Consider the following 10097-nt stretch of genomic DNA (forward strand, 5'->3'; position numbering starts at 1 on the left):
CCAAGTCCTCGACGTGAAGCGTCGCAATACACCTCATAATCCTTGGTTTGATCTGGCAAAATCAACACTGGTGAGGTAACCAAACGGTTCTTCAATTCCTGAAAACTTGCCTCACACTCCTCAGTCCATTTGAACTTAGTATCCTTCTTCAACAACTCCATCATAGGCTTCGCAATCTTTGAGAAATTCTCAATAAACCTCCGGTAGTATCCTGCGAGTCCAAGAAAACTCCAGATCTCTCCAACTGTTGTTGGGGCTTCCCACTTGGTCACGGTTTCAACTTTAGCGGGATCTACTGCTATACCTTCTCCGGATATAACGTGTCCGAGGAATCCTACTTCCTTCAACCAAAACTCACATTTGCTGAACTTGGCATATAATTGGTGTTCTCTAAGCTTTCCAAGTACCAAACACAAATGCTCCTTATGCTCCTCTTCATTCTTCAAACATACCAGGATATCATCAATGAACACTATGACGAACTTATCCAAAACTCCATAAACACTTTGTTCATCATGTTCATAAAATAGGCAGGCGCGTTAGTCAGACCAAATTACATAACGATATACTCATACAGTCCATACCTGGTGGTAAAAGCTGTCTTCGGAATATCCTGTTCTCGAATCTTCAACTGGTGGTATCCTGATCGCAAATCGATCTTGGAAAATACTTTAGCTCCTTGCAATCGATCAAACAGATTGTTGATCATTGGTAGTGGGTACTTGTTCTTGATCGTTACTTCGTTCAATCCTCGATAATCAACAACCATCCTTAACGATCCATCCTTCTTTTCCACTAGAAGTACTGGTGATCCCCAAGGCGAAGAACTTGGGTGAATATATCCCTTATCCAGTAACTCCTTAATCTGCTTCTTAATTTCCACCAAATCCCTTGCTGGCATCCTATATGGTCTCTTTGATATTGGCCCAGTGCTTGGCAAAAGCTCAATCAAAAACTCAATATCTCTATCTGGTGGCATGCCTGGAAACTCTTCTGGAAATACATCAGGGAAATCCCTTACCACTGGTACTTCCTCCTGCACAACTCATGTTAAGGAATTTACTTGTGTCCTGTTTGGCGCATGTCGGGATACATACTTGATCCTTCTTCCTTCTGGCGTTGTGAGCAAAATTGTCTTACTAGCACACTCAATATTCCCTTCATACTTTGATAACCAATCCATGCCTAATATCACATCCAATCCTTGAGATTCCAATACTACTAGGTCTGAGGGAAAAACATAGTTACCAATCCTTAATGGTAACCGATGACACCATAGACTAGCCACATACTCTGCTCCTGGCGAGGTTACTAACATGGGTGACCTAAGGGCTTGGGTTGGTAGGTTATACTTATCCACAAATCCCCTTGAGATGTATGAATGCGATGCACCAGTATCAAAAAGAACGAGTGCAGTAAATGACTTAACCAAAAACTTACCTATTACTGCATCGGGCTGAGTTTCAACCTCCTCCACATTAACGTGGTTCACCTGTCCCCTGTTGAAAGGGTTCGGCTTCTTTCCAGAGCTTCCATTGCCGTTTTGGCCTTCAGGACATTCATTGGCATAATGTCCGGTCTTGGAACACTTGAAACAGGTGACTTGACTCAGATCTCTCTTGGCTGGGGTTGATGGGGTGCTGCGGTTCTGGCCATTGCTTCCTCCATTCCCATTACCATTCTTGGTGCCATTGTGATTGTGCGAGCTACCTAATCCAGGTACTAGATACTCAAGATGTCCATAACCGGGGACACGGCTAATCATGATTAGTTTATACACTCTGCAGAGGTTTGTGCACATTTCCCCACAAGACTCAATCGCCTCCGTTGGATTTCTCGCACTACATGGTGTTTGAGAAACGGATGACCGAGACATAGTCTTTCAGAAGCGCTAGCACCTTACGATCGGGTAGACCGTACCACCTACATCCCCTACATCTGCTAGTCTACCCTGTAAGAGTTCGCACGACTTAATCAACTATGCCAGAGCCCATAATGGCTTGTGGCTGCACAGAGAAGTTTCTAGTATGAATAATCTCATGATCCCTTTGAGCCTGGGTGGCGGTCCAAAAGAAAAACAGGCAAGTCCTGGAGTACCCAGGTGCCTCAATCCACCTAGATGTGTGTTTAGGTTGCCACCTTAGATAAACCATTAATTAACAATCTCACATCTGTCATGGATATCACTCACCCAATCCACGTCTAGTAGCATAGCATGGCATAATAAGCAAACGTAGAAGTAACTCCCAAAGGTTTGATAATAAACAGGTAATAGGTACTACCTCATCTACTTCCCATCCCACAATTTAATTAGATCCTAATCATGCAATGTGTGAGGATTGATCTAATGCAATAAAACTGGGTTGTAGAAAAAGGTATGATCAAAGTGTTACTTGCCTTGCTGATGATCCGCGAAACCTAGAGATTCAAAGTAACAGGCGGCGCATTCCGGGTATTCTATCACTGACAAACAAACAAGCATACAATAAGTACTCATCTAATGCACAGGTAAAACTCAAATAGAAGATCTAACCAGAAAGTTCAACTTAAGAACCCTGGTTTGCAAAAATAATCAAATCGAACGAAGCAAAAGAAATCTAACGGCGAAAGAAAACAACTTCGTTCTATTAATCTGGATCTAGGGCAATTTTTACAGAAGCAAAAACATGTTTAAGTTGATTATTCGGAAAGAGGGTTTCGAGATGAAACTCCAGGCGCTTGAATCGCCTGATTCCGATAAACGAGCGAAAAGTTATACTAAAACGAAAATCGGATCAGAGGTCGCGATCAGAAAATAACCGCGGAAAATACGACGAAAAAGAAAAACGACGAACGGAATTTTTTTTAAAAAACGGCACGGATGTCGAGGCGGCGGCGAACCTCGGGCGGCTTGCAACTCCGGCGAGTCGGCGGCGGGTCCGGCGGCGGCGGGCTAGGGTTTCGGGCGTGGGCGCGGTTATGGGCTGGGGCGCCGGGTGCCTCGCTATTTAAAGGCACCCCCGGGCGGAGTCCCGCTCGGGTACGACCCATAGTCGGTTTCGTTTTTTTTTAATAATTACGCTCGGAAGAAAAATAAAAGGAAATACTAAACGGACTCCAAGAATCCTGAAATAAATTTTCCCGAGTTTCTAAAATTAAGCCCGATAAAGTGAACATTTATCTGGGCCCTAAATGCAATTTTGAAAAACGCACATTTTTCCTAAATTCAAATAAAAATACCGAAAAACTCCGAAATAAATCTTATTTGATTTTTTTATTAAATCCTCAATATTTCTATATTTTGGGAAAGTCATTTTATTCCCTCTCTCATATTTTTGTAATAGAAATAATTGATGATAAAATAAATAAAATCAAACGATCCTGTTTACAAAATTTGACAAAACTCAAATATGTAAATAACGAAATCCCCAACTCTCTCCGTGGGTCCTTGAGTTGCTTAGGATTTTCTAGGATCAAAACCAAAAGAAAAATAAAATATGATATGCATGATGATCTAATGTATAACATTCCAAGTCTGAGTTGAAAATTTGGGATGTTACAAAGTCTATCTATGAATAATATTTGAATCTTCTCTGAATTCTTTTATGCATGATTGGTTATCTTTGCAAGTCTCTTCGAATTATCCGTTTGGTTTGGCCAACTAGATTGGTAGTTCTTTCCATGGGAGAAGTGCTTAGCTTTGGGTTCGATCTTGCGGTGTCCTTTCCCAGTGACAGAAGGGGCAGCAAGGCACGTATTGCATCGTTGCCATCGAGGATAACAAGATGGGGTTTATTTCATATTGCACGAATTTATCTCTCTACATCATTTCATCTTGCTTAAGGCGTTACTCTATTTTTAACTTAATACTCTAGATGCATGCTGGATAGCGGTCGATGAGTGGAGTAATAGTAGTAGATGCAGACTCGTTTCGGTCTACTTGTCACGGAAGTGATGCCTATATACATGATCATGCCTAGATATTCTCGTAACTATGCTCAATTCTGTCAATTGCTCAACAGTAATTTGTTCACCCACCATAGAATACTTATGCTCTTGAGAGAAGCCACTAGTGAAACCTATGGCCCCCGGGTCTATTCTCATCATATCAATCTCCGTCACTTTAATCATATTTTGCTTTTTACTTTGCCTTTACTTTTTACTTTGCATCTTTATATCAAAAATACCAAAAATATTATATCTATCAGATCTCACTCTCGTAAGTGACCTTGAAGGGATTGAAAACCCCTAATCGCGTTGGTTGCGAGTAGCTATCGTTTGGTGCAGGTACGAGGGACTTGAGCATGGGCTCCTACTGGATTGATACCTTGGTTCTCAAAAACTGAGGGAAATACTTACGCTACTCTGCTGCATCATCCCTTCCTCTTCGGGGAAAACCAACGCAAGCTCAAGACGTAGCACCCACTATTTATTGATGATAGTTTTCCTGATGAGAAGTTAGCTGCAATAAATGTTCCTCATAACACTCCTTGGTATGCTGACTATGCTAATTACATTGTTGCTAAATATTTACCACCTAGTTTTACATATCAACAAAAGAAAAAATTCTTCTATGATTTAAGACACTACTTTTGGGACGACCCACATCTTTATAAAGAAGGAGTAGATGGTATTATTGGGCGTTGTGTACCTGAGCATGAATAGTGACAAATCCTACATAAATGTCACTACAAAGCTTATGGAGGGCATCATGCTGGAGATAGAACTGCTCACAAAGTATTGCAATCTAGATTTTATTGGCCTACTCTCTTCAAGGATGCCCGTAAGGTCATCTTATCTTGTGATGAATGCCAAAGAATAGGTAATATCGGTAAGTATCAAGAAATGCCTATGAATTATTCACTTGCTATTGAACCATTTGATGTTTGGGGATTTGATTACATGGGACCTTTTCCTTCTTCTAATGGGTATACACATATTTTAGTTGTTGTTGATTATGTTACTAAATGGGTAGAAGCTATTCCAACCAGTAGTGCTGATCACAACACCTCTATTAAAATGCTTAAGGAAGTTATTTTCCCAAGGTTTGGAGTCCCTAGATATTTAATGACTGATGGTGGTTCACATTTTATTCATGGTGCTTTCCATAAAATGCTTGCCAAGTATGATGTTAACCATAGAATTGCATCACCTTATCATCCTCAGTCTAGTTGTCAAGTTGAACTTAGCAATAGAGAAATAAAATTAATTTTGCAAAAGACTGTCAATAGGTCCAGGAAGAATTGATCTAAGATATTAGATGATGCACTTTGGGCTTATAGAACAACATATAAAAATCCTATGGTTATGTCTCCTTATAAAATGGTTTATGGAAAATTTTGTCATTTGCCTCTTAAGTTAGAACATAAAGCATATTGGACAGTCAAAGAACTCAACTATGATTTCAAACTTGCCGGTGAAAAGAGGTTATTTGATATTAGCTCTTTCTATGAATGGAGAACCCAAGCTTATGAAAATGCCAAGTTATTTAAAGAAAAAGTCAAAAGATGGCATGATAAGAGAATCCAAAAGAATGAGTTTAAAGTCGGAGAATATGTTCTTTTGTACAACTCTCGTTTCAAATTCTTTGCAGGAAAACTCCTCTCGAAATGGGAAGGCCCCTATGTCATCGAGGAGGTTTATCGTTCTGGAGCTCTCAAAATAAATAATGCCGAAGGTACTAACCCGAAGGTCGTTAATGGGCAACGAATAAAACATTATATCTCAGGTACGCCCATTAATGTAGAAAGTAACACTACTAGGGAAAACCCTAGCAGTAGCGCTGGTTTTGTGCTCACTAGTAGCGCGGGTAGGCGCGCTACTAATAAGGCGCTACAGCTATTGCTTAGCAGTAATGCGTGCCCGCACGCGCTACTGCTAGGACAAATAGCTGCAGCGTTTGTTCGCTCTCACGCTACTGCTAATGTAACTACTGGCAGCGTGTTTTCTCTCCATAGCTACTAGTATTCTTTTTTTATTTTTTATTTTTAGTGTATTTATGCGCCATCGTAAAAATATTGGTACAATACCAGTTATGAGGTTTACATCATTATGTCCATAACAGTGTGTCAAATGAAGGTGGATTAGGTTCAAGTGGAGGCAATATGTGGTGCATGTCAAAAGTATACTACTAATCCAAAGTTGATCAGTTTGGACTAGTAGTACTTTCGATGTGCACCACATGTTGCCTCCACTTGAATCTAATCCGCCAGCACAAGCTATTTAATCATCATCATAGTCATTACCACCAACAATATTTATTTAATCACCACTAACACTAGCTAATAATAATCATCATAGTCATTACCACCAACACTAGCTATTTTATCATCATAGTAATAGTGTAGCACATCATCATCCTCAAACTCATTTCTAGCTAGCTAATCACTCCTGCTGCTCTCTCTTAGGTAAAATAACATAAAACATGTGTAGCTCTCCTCCTTGATCAAGTTGGAGCATGCAGATGAACCTGTCTCCTAATCGTGGGTAGCGCATCTGTTTGCTGCCCCCTAGTACTTCTCTACGCTTCTCCATCACACATTTGGTCCAGTCTTGCACTATTAAGCATCCATCGCTAATCTTGAATGCACTAAAGTAATCTGTATGATATCTTGGCCGTAAGCTAATAATACTCATGGTACCTTTAGTCTCGATCCCATAAGGCAAAACATTCATCGGGAGTCCATGTTGAAGAACATCGTATGGTAACATACTTAGCAATGAAGTTTAGCTTCAAAAATAATGTATGGAAAAGATGCACTGAGGACAAATAGTAAAAATCTTACCATCCTTCCTAAATAGATGTGACTGTAGTTCATTACGAACACTATTGGTCGCACGTTTTCAGTACTAACATTTCTAAATGCAGGAAGAAAATTTGTCTTGACAGTATCAAGATCCTCAAGCCATGAAACATAATGACTTAGCTCCTCGCAGTTTAGTTCAGCCTCGGGACAGTAGTAGGTCCTGTCTACCAAGCGCTAGACATGTTTGCTTGCACCGAAATAAGATGACAATACAAATTAGTTGTTAACTATTTTTGAATAAACAATATCAAAGACATAAATATGGTTGAGAAAATTACATAATGGCATAACTGGAGGCGTCTGCACAACGACCCAGATGTCGGTATTACCTTCAATATCATCTTCCAGACGAATATCAAAGGTGATAACCATATCAGGCTCAAATGCATAAGTCTTGCATAGTGCTCGCCATGTTTTGCATCCAAAATAGGTGTAGTCGTCTGACTTGTATAATTTTGCATGGAAAATATAACCATGCTCGGTCTTCAAGTAAACTTTCTTTTCCTCCATAGTACGACTGAAACCTATCTTATCTAATACAAAAACTCTTGCATGGCAGGGGATACGCTAGTAGAATAGTAAAAAAAGACTTGCCATGCTTAATGTCATGCTTAAATTATAAGTTGAAGCAAATGAAGCAAATGTCATGCTTAATTACGAAAAAAGACTTGTCATTGTGACTTACTGTATCTACTTCGAAGTTCTCATCCAGCTTGATGATGAAGCGCCTATCATAATCTAGGAAGATTCTGTCGCACAGGCCACGCTCGTCTTCGCAGTATTTGCAAATACCGAAATCCTTTTTGTTGTCAGACATTTCCTATGTTCATAGTTAAAACATTAATTGAAAATCGATCGAAGACAACTACCAGGATACTCAACACACAAATCCGGGGCACTCGATATTTCCTACATCTTCTGGCACAAGTCATGCCAAAATTCACGGAAAAATCCGGCATGACCTTTGCTAAAATAGGACATATCGAGCGCCTGCAATTTGCTGGAATGGAAATGAATCAACACTCCGGCAAAACATAGGCCACTCGGAGGTGTAACCTGCAATCATGACCGGCCACTTGGGCAAGCACATATCCTATTTGAGCAACAGAAGATATACATTTCAAAATATCTTATAGGACTCAAATTAGCATGCATTCAATAAGCAAAAGTAAATCATCTCATGCATCCATACATCGTCGAATATTATCACTAATACATCCCGAATAGTGTCATATATATAACATCACTAATACAACTAAAACCCTAGCACACGACGGGTATCGGCGCGGGCGGTGGACACCCACAGAGAAGGAACCATCACGGGATCATAGCTCCAGTGAGATCCCTAGAGAACCTGCTAGGTATTGGAGAACCTGTGCTCCAATGCAAACAAGTAGCGACGGACGTGTGCGTCTTCCTCACTGACACGGTGACGCACCACCTCCGCGGGGTCCTCGAGCCTTTGGACCGTCACTGGCCCACGCGACCGCCACCAAAGAAGGTTCGGGTCAACGACAGGCTGGTTCCTCACCAAACTGCGCCCCCCAGTAGGTAGCGCCTCCCAATACCACCCCGGCGGAGCCCAGTCCCGGACATGGCCCATCTGGTCAAGCAGGTGTCATCCTCCGCCAACTCGACGACAAGGATGCGGGATAGGCATCATCCACGTCGATGCGGGAAAAATTGCTTTAACTAAAAAAATAGCAACAAGTTCTTACAAACATACTATAAATAAAAATAAACTAGTACCTAATTAGTACCTAGTTCTTACTAACTAATTAGTACCTAGGAACTACTGCCCTAATTACCATCTAATTTGATGAAGCTAGGGGTGGAAAGTGGTAGCGGATATTCCAATTATCCAACTACAAAGTGAAATAAGTGGTCAAATTTTACTCGTTTTATGATTCATCTTAGAAATTTGATTCGTTTCCACCCTTACATGAACCCTAACTCATTTGAGCTGCATCCGCATCCGATCCATTTCCACCCTTACATGAACCCTAACTAATTTGATGCAACTAAAATATAAAGAAACCCTTGGCAGAGGTAGGGGAGAGGGAGGAGCAGGCGTTCTCACCTCGGGTGCCTGCGACGAGGGAGGGGCAGGCGGCGTCGAGGTCGGGGTCGGGGCTCGAGCGCGCGGCGAATGGCGGCGTCGAGGGCGGCGTCCGGGGCGGCGTTGAGGTCGGGGGCGGGGGCGGCGTTGAATCTGGGGTCGGGGCGGCGTAGAGGGTGTGCGGAGAGCGCGCGACGGACGACGGGCGACAGCGCGCGGCGGCCGACGGGCGACAGCGGCGGCGAGAGTGGAGAGCTGGCTTTGGGGGAAGTGGCCGTGGGGAAGGACGAACCCCGTGGTTAAGTCAGAAGTAGCAGTAGCGCGTTCCAGAAAGCAAGCTACCTCTACGTTAGCTACAGTGCGTTCTGGGATACACGCTACTGCTACTCCTTTCTCTTTTCCCCCTTTTTCATTTAGTTTTCTTCACATTTTATTTTTTTCCTTTCACCTTATTCAATTTCTTTCATTTTCAATTACCTTTCTATGTGCTTTCCATATAATTTTATATCCTTTAGCAGTAGAGAGTTTAGATTAAAATGCGCTGCTACAAAGAAAGTAGCGGTAGCGCGGTTCGATATAGGTCGCTACTACTATGTGTAGCCTATTGGCTAAGCCGTGGGAATTTTAGTAGTAACGTGTTTAGAACAAGACGCGCTACTGCTAAAACTTTATCTACAGCGCGGTTTGCACAGGCGCGCTACTGCTACTTAGCACCAGCGTACTTCTTTGACCCGCGCTACTGCTAAAGTTCTATGTATAAGGTTTTCCCTAGTAGTGTAATGTTATCAAACCATGACACCGGAAGAACACATAAAATAATCCTTCCAGAACACTCCAGAATCGTGAAAATAAGGAGGTACATGGTAAATAAAGGGACTCCGAAAAGTCCGCAAAAATATCTTTTGTCAGTTTTGGAATATTTAGAAAATTAGGAAAATAAGAAACTTCCAGGAAGCGTACCCTGGTGGGCACAAGACACTAGGGCGCACCTTGTTGGAGATATGCCCTAGAGGCAATCATGTATGATGATATTTCCTATGTGTTTATGAATAAAGATAGTCCTTGGACATTATCAATGATGTGTATCAGCAAGTACGTGACTTGTTTGTGGGACTATGCATTGTATGATGACTGTCCTAAAACGTCCCTAGTCGAAAGGGCTGTGTGGACGTGCAACCAACTAGACTAGCATATAACACGGTCGATGGCTTGGTCTCACTAGCCATCGGGCATTGGATGCTAACTGGATAATA

This window comes from Triticum urartu, chromosome 3, assembly GCF_003073215.2.
Source record: "Triticum urartu cultivar G1812 chromosome 3, Tu2.1, whole genome shotgun sequence".
Lineage (NCBI taxonomy): Eukaryota > Viridiplantae > Streptophyta > Magnoliopsida > Poales > Poaceae > Triticum > Triticum urartu.